The 15994-nt window shown below is 42.7% G+C and overlaps 1 protein-coding gene across 4 annotated transcripts in view; it reads left to right on the top strand.

The window, feature by feature from the left end:
• Nucleotides 1-15994, top strand: part of IGF2BP3 (insulin like growth factor 2 mRNA binding protein 3) — a 122778-nt gene that overhangs the window by 93532 nt on the left and 13252 nt on the right. The window lies entirely within an intron of this gene.

Raw genomic sequence — 15994 nt, 5'->3', positions numbered from 1 at the left:
GAAAAAATGCTCCAAACAACCACAATGGAAATATGTTTATACCTAGTTATCTTACTGTTAATAACAGTGCCTCTATTTATTCCACACAAATCCCTCCCTCCCTCCCTCCCTCCCACCTTTTTCCCCTTTGATTAGAGTGGCAGACTAAACTAACTAAAAAATACAGTTTTTGCTTCGGTGTCGTGTTTAAAAATGCCATCTGTGGTAACAGATTACCTTGATTTATTTTTTTTCTTCTTTAAAAGAAACTGGAGATGATTTTTTTAGCAGTATATAACTTTATTTGCATAGATGGTAGTGATAGGTGTAACTTTCTTTCCTTTTTACTCCAAATTTGCAATGTGCTTTACTATTCTTGAGATTCATATTGTAAGCCTACGATTTTTTTTCCTCACTTGCTTTATTTTCATTTCTTTTCTCATTTTTTCTTTTGCTGTGGTTGTTTCTTACTTCTGCTTCAAGTATGCACCCAAACAGTGTTGAATTTGGCAATTTCAGTCTTATTCTTGTCTGTCCCTCTGTTAGTGCACCATTCTCCCCCACAGATGCACCTTTTTTTAGCCCTCTAGGATCTCCGGTAGCTTCTGGGCTTCTGGAAATAGGACAGAGGCAGCATCTGGAAAAAGCCATCAAGAAGCAAGTGTAACTTTGTGAGAGTATAGAAGTCTTACAGCTCGAAGGACCATGCAGTCTGAACTCTCTTGCTCCTCTTCCTGCTATTTTCTCAATCCTTTGAGTATTTTCCTTTGTTCCAAATAGTCCAGGTGTGCAGTAAGCAAATGCGCAAATGCAAGGAAAAGCGATGACTAATAGCAGGGAACTTTTGGCTTTTGGAAGTTGAGGATGGTACCGAGAAAGTCCCTGAACCGAACCGAAGGGCTTCTGAAGCAAATGCACGAACAGTTGAAATTCTCTCACCTTTCCTTACTTGTCTGTGACATTATCTAGGAAGCAACAGGTGGTTCTGTAGTCTTCAGGCAAGTCAGCCCCTCAGGGTACTTGGAGTAGCTGCCCTTCCCTGATGGGGAGAGGAAAACAAGAAAATGTGTGGGTTTATTGTTTTCTTTGATGGATGCAGTTTTCCAAGAAAACAAAATTTCCGTATTTTTTGTTGTATAGTTGAGTTGCACAAGAGCTCTTAAGTCTTGTTTGTGTATGAAGTTAGTTTCTATTCACTTGTATTTTTTTTTTTTCCTGTAATGTTTTTCTCTAGCAGAACAATTTTTAGGCCGTGTTGAAACAGGGTATGTAGAAATAGAAAGAGCAAGAGAAAAGGGCTGGCTGTGTTAAAAGAAGAACCTCTAAAGGCTAAAGATCAACCACAGAGGGGGAATCAGAAGAGGACATGAGGCATTTTGGAGGGAATCTGTGTTAGGCTTCAGGGAAAGAAGGCCTTGGAGGCGTTAAAAGAAATCATAGGCAGGCTTTGTATGCATTTGTCTAGGAACTATTTGTTTCAGAGTGCCTTGTTTTAGCAACTGTGTTTGGGTGACCCAGGGCTCTTTGGTTTATGAGTGGACACCTGTGTATATTTAAGTACACTGGTGAGCTGGTTGAATATACTTCTCTGAGACAGCTGACAATCCTTTCTGAAAATATTACTGGCATCAGGGTGACCGAGCAGCATAAGCGTATCTTGCTGTTGTCTTGCTTGTTTCTGTCAGTGCAAGTTTTGCCTTCTCCTCAGGACTGGACATGGGTGGCTCTTCCTATCTCCTGAATGTGCACGGAGCCATGCAAGGGGCATCCCTGCCGCAGAGTACTTGCACAAAGCAGGGCCTGGTGCTGGCGGCTGAATGCCTCCACGTTTTTTCAAGCTAATTCTACTGGAGTTGGGGCAGCGAAGGGGGTTGACCGATCCTTTATATTCTAGGATCTATAAAAGTTCTTGTGAACCTTCTGAACTGATGATTTGTGATCAGTGCTGTGCAGTCTGTGTTCAAACTGGAACTGGGAGGAGTATTTCAGCACTGGCGACCTTCACAGTTGATGCTCGTCTCTCTCACGGTAACAAGTTTAATTTTTATTCCTGGCTGATTGACAGATGGTGTCCCTCTGCCTTGTGCACCTTTCCAGTTAATTCTTTTGATGTTTCCAGTGACTTGTAAGATGAGAAGAATCCAGGCTAGGTCACCCTCCTAGCTTGAGGTGGAGGCGTTGGTGGCTGACATTCCTGTTCTAGGTGTATGTGTAGTCTCTGGTCCAGGTTTGGCTGTTTTCCCAGGCAAAAGCTGAAACCTAAAATTATTGCAGATGATAGAAGGGCAGATGCCGGAGTAACAAGGTTGTTTCTCACAGATCCAAGGTCTCAGGATCTAGGGCAGGAAAACGCCAAGTGAGGAAACTTGTTTTACTGGAGGGGGAAAAAAAATTGAGAGGTGGGTCCTTGTACAGGCAGAACTCGGATCGCAGTAGAAAGTCTGAGTTTCCGGTACTGCCTTGCCTGGACTGTTGTTTGGCTGAGTCGAGGTGTGTTCCTCAGCAGCTTCAGGTGTCCAGTTATCTAGGGACTCTTGGCACCTAATGTTAGGTGAAGTCTTTCTGTGAGTGTGTGTTTACAAACCCTGTAGCGTGCCCTGGGACCCCGCTATAGCGTGCCTGAGGCCTAAGAAGCTTTTGTTCCAATACCTTTGGATCTTCCACTGTGCAGGTGGTCTTTATAGTGGCTCTCCTTTGGGTTGGAAGAGGTAGGTAGGTAAACTTTGGAGGTTTACTGAAGACTTTCCATATGCGGCCGATCCTCCATCGGTATTGTTTTGTAGGGACAAGCTGTTGCTGTGAACTTGTGTAGGACTTGTTCCCAAAGAACTTGGAGGTGTCATCTTATGTATTGAAACAATCATCTGTCATGTATCTGCTGCTGCTTTTCATACAGATGAGAAGAGAATAATAATAAACAGATCCAGGGGTTTGTTGCATTGCCAGAGCTTACTGTGACAGGTCTGAACCACCTTTATCCAGCCATAGCCAAGCATCCCTAAGCCCAAGTTGTCTTATTTCCAAACTTAGAATTCAGTAATGTGATATATTTTAGCTCTGTTAATGTGAGCCTCTCCCTCTCTTCCTGCAAATCTTCAAGGCACGTTTAACAAGAGCACAAACACTCAACTGTTTCAGGAATAGGCCAGTAACGCAAACTTATGAGATGGCAGTGTTGGAATCTTATCAAACATTGATTTGGATGTAGCACCTTGGCCTGAGCTTCATTCAGGAGAGAAATTTCTGCTTGACTCATATTCCTCATTCTCCATGGCCTGTCTACAGCGTGATTCACTGATTCGTGCATAACTTCAAAGTTTCGTTACATAGTGCTTCAACTAATTTAGTGTGTGAGATTCAGTTTGTGTGTGTTCGGTTTCATTTACTGTCCGATTCCTTGCTTTTTTTTTAGAATCCACAGTTGCTGTGGACTTGAAGTTGTGTAGGAAATGAAGAAGCTGGTTGTTGCCTTACCCTTAAAGTCCTGGTAGTAGAGTACATACAGGAAGGCACAGTCTGTGTCCTTGGTATCTCTGTTTATAGGTAAACACACGCATGTGTGCACACATGTCAGGTGCCTGTGACTAACAGTATCTCAGTGTGTAGAGAAGAATAACTATTCTTATTTGAAGTTTACCCATTGCTAGCAACAATTCTTGATATTGCAACTATATATTATTCTGTTTGTGAGTCCACGTTCCCAGTTTGCCTATTTAAAGCACTAATTTTATGTAGTCATTTGAAAAGGTTGTAATGAAATTGCATATTGTGTTTGGATTACTGGATTTTTCAATCTCCTCTTGCCAAAATCCAAGGTCTGTTACCTGTCTCTTAGGAGGACAGAGGAAGTTGAATTGGAATGCGTGGGAATTGCTGGAACATTTCAAGGTTGTAAGAAAAAAAAAATAGGACTTAAAAATGTCTCGGTTGGTTAAGAATATTAAGAGTTAAATATTCATTGTACTGTCAAGTAGGCATGATTTTGCTCTTACAATCCTGGCAGTCTGAGGATGTCTTTTGTTGTCTTTTTCTTTCTTTGATGTGCACGTGTCCTTGTGCGACCATGGTAAGGACTGGTAGGTAGCCTTTCTGTGTCTATTTGTAGTTGATGTCTTGTTGAGCTGCTTTTGGGTCTGGATAACTACTGCTTTGTTTATCCTTAAATCTTTCTCAGCTCTGCGTTGTGTGTTGCAAGTCTGACACAATTGCAAATAGAATTTTGTTAGTCTGCCTACAGTCGTTCATAATTAATACCACAACCTGAGAGCGTCTTCACGAGAATTGGGATGTGTTTGAAGAAGAAAGATTCTGCAAAAGTGAATATGCCCCATGCTTACCTTTTTCCAGAAGATCCTTTACCACAAAAAATGTTTTATAAAATAGCCAAGAAAAACTGCTTCAGATGTAGTGTTCTACACTCAAGGCTGCTTTGATAAACTTGTTGCTTTTGTCTTCTGAACTTTGGGGAGAATATGCACATACTTATCTCTTGAGAATAAAAGTTGATTCTTATGGAAAGCCAAAGATTTTAAAGCATCAAATGAACAAGAAATCCTGGTTTTAGAGCTCCACTATGTTCAGTCATGCAACTTAATGCACTTGGCCCACCTGTTGGGTTTAAGGAGGTTTCACCCTTGGTTTTGCAATTGAAATTTCATATGTTTAATTGTGCACCTGACTGCATTTACTTCTGAAGCCTTTGGGTCTGAAAGTTGGGAGTCACAAGTCAGAGGGGAGAGTGATCTGCAAGGAGCTCGTCCTGTCCTTGAACGCGTAGAATCAGGGTGGTAGGGCCTTTAACAGAAGAACCAATTCTCCTGTTAAAGGTTCTCTGTAGTGTGGCAGATGCACTCAAGGTATGTAGAGAGTTGGGCACTAGGTAGCTTTTCTCCACCACGAAAGGTAGCCAGCTCTTCTCCTGCATCCATAAGTTACTGTAAGAGATAGCTGAAGTATGGCCGTGAAAGTTAGCTGAAACGAACCACTGCTCCTCCACGCGCGGCAGAACTGTCTTCTGTACTGGTGGTCTTTTTGCACGCCCACTGCAGCCTCTTGGAACTCCACCCTCATAATGCACCTTTTCTAACCTTTTCTTTAGCCTCACAGTTAATTTTCAGGTTATGTGGTATGCATAGAGGCTTCTAGGAGGAGGAAAAAAGAAGTCATTTCCTACAATAAACAAAAATAAGAAATCAAACTACTTTTCTCCAATGACAAAAAAACACCTTGTACAGCTAGGCGGCTGATAGGTTGCTTTCCTTTATTCTTTTTGCCATCTTCTAAGGCTTTTTGTTGCAGGTGAGGAACATGCCAATGGAAAATTTTCTCCTTAGATGATGATGTGGTCGAGAGAAATTCCTTCTTTATCCTCCAATATTTTTCTTTAGTAATAATAACAATAAAGAAGAGTTCTTCTATATCGCATAGATGTGAGAGAGGAGAAATAACTGTATTGTGCTTTTGGCAGGAAAGAAAAGTAATTTAAAATGAAAAATTGCTTCATTGAGGGCCTTCATTTGATGCCCTGAGCATAGATGAGAGACAAGGAAGAGGAAAAACTGTCCTATGTTTCCAGGTACTTTGACTCTTACTTGATGGAGTTGGGCTCCTTTGGATATCTGGGTTTGTTAGGATTAGCTCATGCAACTATTATGTCTAAACTACCTGGGGGAGGTAATGTATGTGCATCTATACCTTTGTATAGTCTCTTAAGCGGCTTTCCCCTGATTTGGCTAGCTTGTTATGCAGTAGATGACCTTGTGAGGAGATGTTCTACAGCCAAAAGAGGATGTGGTGTGGGAGGGATAAAGAAGGATTGGCAGCACTTCTGCAATATGGTTTTACATCTGTGAAATGAAAGCTGTACATGTGTAACACAAAAAATCTGGAGGAAGGCCCTATAGGATGATAGTGTTGTCTCAAGTAACTGTTGCCAGCTGATTAGACTTTAAGATTGTAACCTCAGTGCTTTGAATACGCTTTTCCTGCTTGGTTTCCTAAATCTAGTAGAGACACTTCTGACACCTGAGAAACTTGCTCTGTGTTGCATGACACTGGTTGTCCTGCTCTGTGGAGAAAAGGGTGAGTCCTCTCCTGCAGCTCCGAAGTCTGCCCTCCTGCCAACCTCTTGCCATGCCCTGGTGGCAGTGGTCCGTGTCAGGAGTGGTCGGACGCTATTCTGCCTCTGGAGACGGACTGGACCCCAGTGTGCGGACTGGCGGGGAACGGAAATGGATCTGGCACCATGTTAAGTGCAAAGATTTACCAAATTGACAGGTAGCGTTTTTTTTCCCTGCTGGAGTGTTGAAGACTTCAGCTCTTCTTAATAGCTCTTTGTGCAGTTCTGAGGCTATTGTAATGCAAACGGTGTCGCTGGCTAACTGATAGTATGCACTTTTTAAAATAAAAATGACATCTTCCTCACTGCATTTTTGAATGCTTGTTCGTTTGTAGGTGCCTGGGACAAGGGATAAAAACTTGCTCTGAGGCTCTTGTGGTAGGAAGGAGATTTCATCGGGGCTCTCTTGAACATCTGACTCCCAAGCTCTAATTGCCAGGCTCAGCGTCTCTGAATGTCAAACTAAATGAGAAATGTCATTCCTGACGGTGCCAAGTAACAGGTTGTTACTCCAGGGTGCTGACCTCCTTCAGGCCGGAAACAAAAGTCAATTAAGTCTCCTTGTTCTGCTGGAGCTGGCTCCATCCTGTATTTGATTGTTTGTTACACATGGTGGAAAAAAAAGTGGCCTTTCTGTGTTTTCAGAACCTGTTTGTTTGTTTTCTGTAGCTTCTAAGGAATCAGAAAGCAGAGTCTTTATAAACCAGACTGATGGGGTACCTGTATTTCTTCATAGCCACAGATTTCATGGACAACTTACCAGCCACGTGGGTACCCCAGACTCCTGGCATGTAAATGCCACAGCTTCTTAAGCGGAATTGCTTTTAAATATTTCTGTTTTTGTGGTTGCTGAGCATTGCAGCACCAAATACCTATGTTTACTGCTTGTGCCTGACCAGCAAAATTCCCACTTGCATAGTTTCAGAGTCTGCTGCTTGTGTTCATTTCTGCCTGCGTCTTGGCTATCTAGTCAGAATAAAAGGTGGCAGATTGCTTTTTTGGCTTTGTGGCTAATTAGATTTTGCAAAAACATAGAGTTCATGCCATGTTCAGAAATAAATCAAACTTGTCTCTGCTTGTGAAATGCCTTATAAGCAGCCTGCCAGAAAATGTTCCTTCTCTGTTTCTGTGATTCTGCCCCCCCCCCCCCCCCCCCCCCCCCCAAACTCCCATCCTGGCTAGGTTTTCATGCTGGAAATGCTTCTGATAGGTGCAGGGTTAGTGACTGCTAGTCGTATGAGGAGATCCCCTTGGCTTGCCAGGTAGATGATGATGGTGATGAAAAGCGTTAAAGTCCACGGCCAAGTGCTGGAGTGACTGGTGCTAAGTGAGATGATTTTAGTAGTCTCTGGCCAATATGCAATAACTAGGTTTGTTTTAGTTTCTGGTGTTGAATTGCGGTAGTCCCCCGAACTGGAAATGCAAAAGGGGATGATTGCTTAAGTCTTCACCCAAGAGGAGGGGACCAGCGTGGCTGACCAGACGGAGTGCTCCTGCATGGCACGTTTTGTGTGTGTCCAGGACCAACAGCTGGGGGCTGGAGCTGACCTGCCAGCTGCAGGCTGATCGCCTCAGGGAGGGTGATGTTCCCGATTCGCCTGGGGATGATCCTGGAGTTTTTTCCGTAATGCTTGCAGGGCGAGGGGGAGCTGGCTGTCCTCTAAGCCCAGCTGACGGCTGCCCGGGAGAGCGGGGCAGCGCAGGCAGGTGGTGACGAGAGCTCCCGGCCACCTGCGCGAGCAGAAAGTTGCTGCGGACACCGCGCTGCTGGGGGGTTTCTTGTGATGCTCTGAAACCCTTCCCTCTTTCCCACTGCTCCTGTCTTTTTTCTTTTTTCTTTTTTTTTTAATATTTATGCACGTTTGGTTAGCTGTTGACTGACTGAATTCACCAAATAGTGAGCGCTCTGTTATCTTTTGCGTGTAGTCCTGGCTCTACGGGTAGCGAATGCAACAGAAGATTTTAGGATCGCAGCATAAGCTTAACTCTGTCCTAAATAAACCAAAAAGGCTTGGAGGGTGGGGGGAACTGGGGTTCCTGTTTGTTAACCTGCACTGGCAGCACTGCTTTATCTGGTGTACAAAATGGTGACCCAAGAGGTATCTGTTAAGGATGTTGTAAAGCTCTGTGGGTCACGCTAGACCTATGTACCAAGACTTTAAATAAGCTGTTCTTAATGAGCCTCTTGTTTCCAAAGAGGACTTAAACTTTTAGTGTTGGTATTGGAAAATGAATATACTAGGATTTCTTTCACCAATGTCAAAAGCTTATTTTGTATTAATGCATTGACTCTTACTGGAATGTCTTCAAGGATACTTGGCTTAATGTTGGTTTCCCCTTGCTGCAAACTTTTATTACTAAATAAATGAAAGCATTTAGTGTAGCTGTAGGCCAATATAGTTCTTCATAGTGCATAGCAAAAACATGGTTTAAATTTGGCTTTGGGTCTGGTAGAGGCTTTGAATAAAACACAGCATCACTCCCTGACAAAGTTTGGGGTGTCCTGAAAGCTGAATGAGTCATGTAAATCTGCCTTGCCTTGGTGGTGGTGGTTATGGCTGTTGGGAAGGGGGAGAATGGCAAAAGAGAACTTTTTAATGCAGTCATTTATTGGACTTTTTTTTTTTTCACTTTATAAAGTGAGTTTGCTTACTATTTGGGAGAAAAAAAAAACGCTAGATTGTGGCCAAACGTTGGCTGAGACTGTTTCATGCAGTCTTAAAATAGTTTTGAATTATTTCCCTCACTGCTAAAAATGGATGCTGGCTAGAAATGAGTAACATGACTTTGTAACTTAAAATAAATGCCTCATCCTAAGGTAATTCAGTTGCAGCATATTTAGAGTAAATGAAAACACATACTGCAGATGCATGAAAGGCTTGGAAAATAGGGAAGATCTGATTCTGCTCCCACTGAAGTCTGGCACAAAATGCTATTTACTTCAGTGGGTAGAAGGATTTTAAAGATTTACAGCCTTATCCCAAATGTTGCGATGGATTTACCAACCACATGTATTTGATGGAGCAAGGGGTCTGTGGAGACACTTAAAAACATAACTGGAAAAAAATTCATACTGTTGGCAGGCTTGCAGAAAGACTGAGATTAATGCTTAAGTTAACATGAGGAACATAAATAACAAACACTTGCAATGGTTGGGAACACAGGCTCGCTCTGACTGAGGGAGCTGTGTGACCGACCCAGCAGCAGCCGCAGCTTCAGCCTCTGAATGTGAAGAGAGGTTCATTTGGGGGAAGATCAGAGAAAGCAAAACTTTGTTTTTTTTAAAATAAAGCCATTCCCAAAATTTCATGTCCACTCTCCTCAGCTTTTCTTCTTGTGGTTTGGGACCTATTGTTTTTTGCCCTCACCCACCTGAAGACTCATACCAGTTATTCTTCTGAGTTTTTATCTTTGCTTGGCCATGGTTGGGCTGTTATGCAAGCATGAGAAGATGAGGAATGCTTTTCTTCTGACGAGGCATCAGGTAAGGGAAAAGTTCTTTTCGTGAATAAATCTGGGACTGATGCACCAGACCTTGGCAGAAAGGAAGTGTTACGATAAGCTTATCCCAAGAGCAGCCTCTTGGGCCCTAGAGCTCTTTCTAACTCTGCAAACCCTCCAGGGAGGTGCAGAAAGAAGACCAAATCTGCCGATTCACTTGGCTAGGAGTCCTCTGCTTCTAGTTCTAGTGTGGAGCAACAGCCCTCGGACCGGGGGCACAGAGCGTGCGCTGAGGAGGGGGAAGAGCGTCAGCCCAGCTGTCTTTGCACTCTGGCGGCTAAGAAATTACAATTTTGCACTGAGCAAGTTTACTATGGGTCAAGTACAACGTAGTAGGGCTGGGAGCAGAGAAGTGATTCTCCTGGGGAAACCCTCTGTTGGGCTGTAGGGACGAGTTGGAGAGAAGGGGAACCTCCTGATGATACGTTTACCACAGGGGTGTACAGGCAAGTCCAGCGTCAGGGGAAGCAGCAGGGGTCCCAGGAGTTAGGAACAGAATAGACAAGATCTTTGGAGGCGAGAATTCATTTTTATTTTATTTAAGAAATGGATGGTATGGACTGCTACACTAGGGACAGATGGTAGAGGAGTAGGAGGCTGGTGTTCAAGGACTTGCTGGAGTTGTGGAAGGAGGTGAATCCAAGCTGCTATAGGAAAGAGTTGGACTAAGCTGAAATGCTTGAGAGCTGCTGGTATGGAGAAGCAGTTGCTTAGCTTCCTCTGATGGGTTAGATTAATTTACATCTGTGTTTTAGATTGCTGTTTTCAGTCATGATATAAATTAGCAGGTAGGAAATCTGATTCAAGTTGACTTATCTTGTTTTGCATCTGTACTTTAGTTACCTTTCTGAAAGCCGTAGTGTAGTCTGCGCCACCACAACTACCCTGTTCTTTGCTAACACTGTGAGTATGTATTTCTGTTTAAACAAATGTGCAGCTTACCATTTGCTTTGGGTAACGTATTTATTCCATTTTCTGTTAAAAATGATGAATGGTGCTTTTCTTATTTGATTGATTAATTTTTCATTTCTGATTTTCATCAGGCTAGATTTGGATGGAAATTGGAATCTAATTAATGAAAAAAAAACAGCATTTAAGTTGTTTTTATTAGTTAAATGTGCTGGATATAGGCCAAAAAAAAAGCTTATCAAGCCTGTTTTGTATTTAAAGCATATGGATTTTTATAAAAAAACAAAGCAAGTATTATCAGATGTTCATGAACTGAAGTAATTGTTTCTGGTTGCCACGTTCTTCAAGAAGCTCAGTTTCTCAGAACTACGAAAACTCAGTTTCTGGAGCTGTATTTTTTTAATTCTAAGAAAGAAAAGTTCTCTATCTGAGTGAATGACCTGGTGCTGCCTAACTTTAGCAAACTGTGTGCCTCAACAATTTGAGACCAAAACCTCTTTCCCCAAATCCATATTCTTAGGCATGTGCAGGCCTCCTGCCCCACCACCTAGAAGTATGTAGGTCAAACCAAACTCCACAGGCTATTCGATCCGCTGCTGAGCTTTGATTGGGTAGCCTGAAAGAACAAAGATAGTCATCTCTCTTTCTTCCCTTTTCTCAGCTTGTTTTATCTTATTTGGACTTTTTTAAGGCTGAGAGAAACAATTTGTTGTTTTCTCTTTCATGCACTTCTCTGGTTTCCGGCATGGGGTTTGTTGGGCACCTTCCTCTGCTTCACCTTATGACTGAGCTTTCTTCTCTAGCCGTGGACTGTTGTGCCTGGGGACTGGTGCATTGGGCTTTGCAGTCCCCTTCCTGGAGGGTGGGTTTTGTTGGTGGTGTTCTTTTGTTTGGTCGTTTTTAGTGGCCCTGCATTTTGAGGCTTCGCAGTGGCCCTGAATCTTAAGGCTTCAGTGAACCTTTGCAGGGCTCATACTGTACCATCCAGCATCTCAAAGGGTGCCTTCGCGCTTAAAGGCAAGTGATGACCAACCTCCCGCTATGTTATTTTGTATTAACAAGCCAGAGTTGCTTATCTGTCAGCAGACAAGGTTGTGTGCTTTGGACTCGGTGATCCAGTGCAAAGTCCTTGGTAAGGTTAGTAAGAACTGGTCATACCCCAGGCCAATCTTTTTCAAGTGCAGCAGGGAAAAAATCTGCTGGAAAGACCCAGCTTGAGTTGAGGTTTTCTGTCTGGCTGCTGCGTGGGACAGGAGAGCGCTGTACCCCTTCTGTTTAATTCTGTGGCTGGAGGTACCTTCTGATCATCCTGTCCAAAGCTATCTGATTGAGGTAGTTTTGAAACGAGACCCTCAGAATTTGCAGTGAGACCTCAGACTTTGACTTTGTGGGAGGGATTAGTCCTGAACCCATCAGACAAATATTGCAAAAGAGATCTGTTGTCTCACATGTCTGTGATGCAATTACTCTAATTTAGAATGGATATACGGTCCCTACATCTTGGAGAAACTGGTTTATGAATTTCTCCAAATTTAAAAGGCTTTTTTCTCCTTCAGCTCCCAGGGCTGGGAGCTGAACTAGGGCTGGCTGAACAAAATATTTTGTAATATGAGGAGAAGTAAAATGGATGGGGAAGAGAAGCACAAGGAATTCTCCATGTACAGGAGACTTTACCATTGTCAAAAATTAGTTGACCAGCTACTACTTCCAATTCCCTGACTTAAACATTTAAACAGAGAACTATTTCAACTTATGACTATGTAGTTAAGGCCCTTAATGTTAAGTATAAAGATGAAGATTTATATTAAGTTAACTTATCTTGAAGACAAAAATTTTTAAATTGAAACGGATTCATCCTTCTCTAAGGAGGCTATGAACCTGGCAAATTGGTAACTTTACTGTAAATATTAGAGAACCCATCTGATACTGCTGTATGTGCTCTTAAAGCTCTATAAACTCAATCTGATCAGGCACCTTTCTCTTCCCTCCTCTATCCGTGAAATAATTTCTTTAATATCATCCCTGTTTTGAAAAGGAAGCTATGAAGCAAAAAGTTGAACTGTAGGATGCTCTTTAGAGTCCATATGGACAGATACTTTCTACAAGTTTGTTTTTTTTTTTTTTAGTTTTTACATTTGAAGTATATGTTTAAGTAAGCCTCATTTGGCATTATTAAAGGAAGTGAATGTTGAATCTTAGATTCTGTGCAGTTGGAAAGAAGTTCCCTAAATTTAGTACTTCTAACAGATGTTTAAGGCCTAGGAATCTACTTCTGATATAACTCATGCTAAAAGCTCCTGGAAAGCTACATGGCTTATGGGGCATGGCACAGAGAAGATGAAATTACAGTTGATTTTCTTCCCTCGTTAGAACTTCAGAAGCTTCTATAAGATTGAAGGATGGTGTAATCGTTGCATTACATTTTGATGTGTTTCTTTTGGGGGGACAGTCTTCCAGTAAATATGAAAGGATTTTTTTTTTTAAGTTGTTATGGGTAAGGAGGTAGATAATGAATTGAACTGGTGTTAGACATTCTCTTGAAAGTCTTCACTTTACTTGATTTCTGCCAGGAGGAGAAGAAAAAAAAGACTGGTCATCTTGATGTTTGTACTTCAAAGCAAATCAAACGATTCTATTTTGAGTGATTAAAATCAGTGTGGGTAAGGAAATGGGTGTACTACTTCTAAATTCGTTGTTACTTTTTACTGGAGATGAGTTTGATTGTACGTATGTGCCAATATACTGCTGCAGGCAAGAATTTGAAAAATGACAATGGATGTTCTGTTCAGCATTGACAGATTCTCCTCCGTTTCCTAACGATAACATGTATCACTATTACATCAACATGGAACTTGAACGTTAAGGCACCTCATTCCAAAAGAGATGGTCCTTATTTAAAGAAAGGAGTCTTAATGTATCAACAAGTGAAAATCCTGAGGCGGGGAAGGAGGGAGAGGACAGTGAGCTGACTGTTGGCTTGGAAAGACGCATGTACGTCCTCTGTCTTTCATTGCCTTTGTTGCCCATGCTTTGTGTGTAACGGGTGAAGCAGCAGAAAGGAATTTTAGTGGTGAACTGAATCTAGCCAAGAAAGTGGCTTGAAATCGAGCTTTGGGAAGGAGAAGGGAAAACTGTGCTGCAGGCAGATGGGCAACAGAGGGGAGGCAGGAAATATCTGCAAACAAAAGTAATGAAGTTTAGTTCGTTTATATGGTAGAGAGAAACGTGTCTGGAGGTGGTTTTAGGTAGAAGCTGTGTAAATTCTGGAAAACCAAGTTTCTTGCTTGATTTGTAACAGCATTGTATGCATTAACGCAAAGATTAGCTGGAGGAGAGTGATTGAAGTTGCACATGGGAGAGAGAACTTCAGCAGTGGAGCTTTGCGTGGAGCGTGTGCGGGTGATTGAAGGTAGCGGTCACCGAGGCGAGCCGGGGCGGCTCAGCCCTTGGCCTGGGATTGGAAAGCCGCTCGCCTCTGCGCCAGGCGCAGTCGAGCGTGGGTCCTTGGAGCAAAACTGGAACGAGCAAACGTCTCATGGCTTTGTATCCGTTCAGAAGCAGTTTTCACAAGCGATACGATCGCTAAGCATCTTCAGTAGTGTTTCCAAATTGCTGGAAATATCGTTGGATGAGTGATGAAAGTGTAAAAGGACTTACTATGAGTACACTGACAGGGTGTTTGTAACAATAAGAGGAGAAAATGGCTCATCTTCTGAAGAGCAGTTTAACATACATACTGCAGTGACTGGGATCTTTCATTACGAGTACGCAGTTTCAGGGCGTAGTTTTGAGATCATTTTAAACTGATCTGTAGGCAGATTAAACGAGGTGTTCCCACCTTTTCCCGTACCCTGATCTAATTGCTCTCGCTTTCTTGCCTGGTTCCAGGGCTGCCATTGGCATGGCTCTGTGGTTAGCCAGGTCAGGGACCCGCTCCCCGCACGGACAGTCGGCCAGAGGGGCAATCCTGCTGGCTGCGAAGCGCGCAAAAGGAGCGGGGAGGCTGGGTGTGGGGGGCTGGGGCCCAAGACCAGGGAAAGCATGGGCTTAAATTAGCAAAAACTCTGAGAGTCCCCTTGCCTTGTGTGCAGGGTAAATTGCGCAACTGTTGCGATCCCCTGAAGTGACTGGCAGAGTATGTTTCTGTTCTAAATATCCTATTTTGGGGTTTCTTTACCTGGTCCATGGATCCGTGCCTGGAATTTTTTCCCCTGAGGTTACAGTTGTCTTATGTTTACCAAAAATAAAGTGGTAAAACTTGGAAACAAGCGTTTTGTTCTGATTTGTTTGTGGTTAATGCAGTGGGACTTTGCTTCCCCTTGAAAGAAGCTGCTGAAATTTAAAAGTGAAAATAAGCTGAGACGGCTTTTTTAGGATTGCAGCTGCTTTCTTCTGTGTGTTGCATACAGCGTATCTTTTTTTTTTTTTCTTTAAAATATCCCAGGAAAAGCTTCTTCAGTGAGATAGGTGGGCTTGTATCCCTACCAAAATACACCAGAGAACAAAGCTAAAGGAGTATAGCGCTTTCTTTGTGCCCTGTTCAGTGGTATTCCCTGGTAAGCTCTCCCTAGCTGGTCTGTATGGAGGACTCGGATGTAGTGACTGTAGCTGTGTGCTTTTCAAATGCCTTTGTGGGAAAAGGGTTTGTTGGCTTTGTATTGCTGAGGATGAATGAAATAAATTTTGAAAAGACGTAATCAGACCTATATAGAGGAAAAAGGTTTTAAAGGGGGTCTAAAATGCCTCCTGGTTCCAAGAAGGGCTTGTGTGATACGCTTTCGAGACGTGATCTCGATGTAAACGGATTACTGGTACCTTGATGCAGTGGGTGCTCCGTTGGTCTGAGACAAGCTCTTCGGAAGCTGCTGCTGAGGCTGGTAAAATAGTTATGGTTTATCTCGGCAGAAGTAATCAAATGCTTTGATCATTGCTACTCAGCACATCAAGATGATCTGAAGAGTTAGAGTGTGTTCTCCAGCTGGGGTGTTTGGTTGAAAGTAATAGAAAACTGCAGTACTGCCTGATATCCACTGGGCTCGATACTAGGGCCCTCTTACTTTTCAAAACTCTTAATCTTGCATTTAATTTACTAGCCTGTTTTAGGCCTGCTGCCAAGAATCCGACTATTACATAATATTACACAGGAGGAAATCGTTGGCAATTTTCAAGCTGGCTATCATTCCAGATCACTCCCACACAAAGGAAATTGTAACATATATGCAACTCCCAGGCTTTCTGGGAAGCTCTGGGCACAATCTACTATTAAAAAGTAACTAGGTAAGCTGGAGCTAGTTTGCCTCCTAAAGCTGTATCGCCCATTCGCTTGCAGCAGTCTCATCTGCTGAGCCTTGCATGTGGAAAAGCATCAAGGTAGTGACAGGTAAGAATGAATTCCTCTTGAAGAAACAACAACTCAATTGTTCTTAAACTCTCAGCATTAAAATTGCCACTATTTTATAAAAGATAAAAGAATCCTCTTTTGGCTCA

This window comes from Struthio camelus, chromosome 2, assembly GCF_040807025.1.
Source record: "Struthio camelus isolate bStrCam1 chromosome 2, bStrCam1.hap1, whole genome shotgun sequence".
NCBI classification, from domain to species: Eukaryota; Metazoa; Chordata; class Aves; order Struthioniformes; family Struthionidae; genus Struthio; species Struthio camelus.
This window is presented reverse-complemented; position numbering and strand designations above follow the sequence as displayed.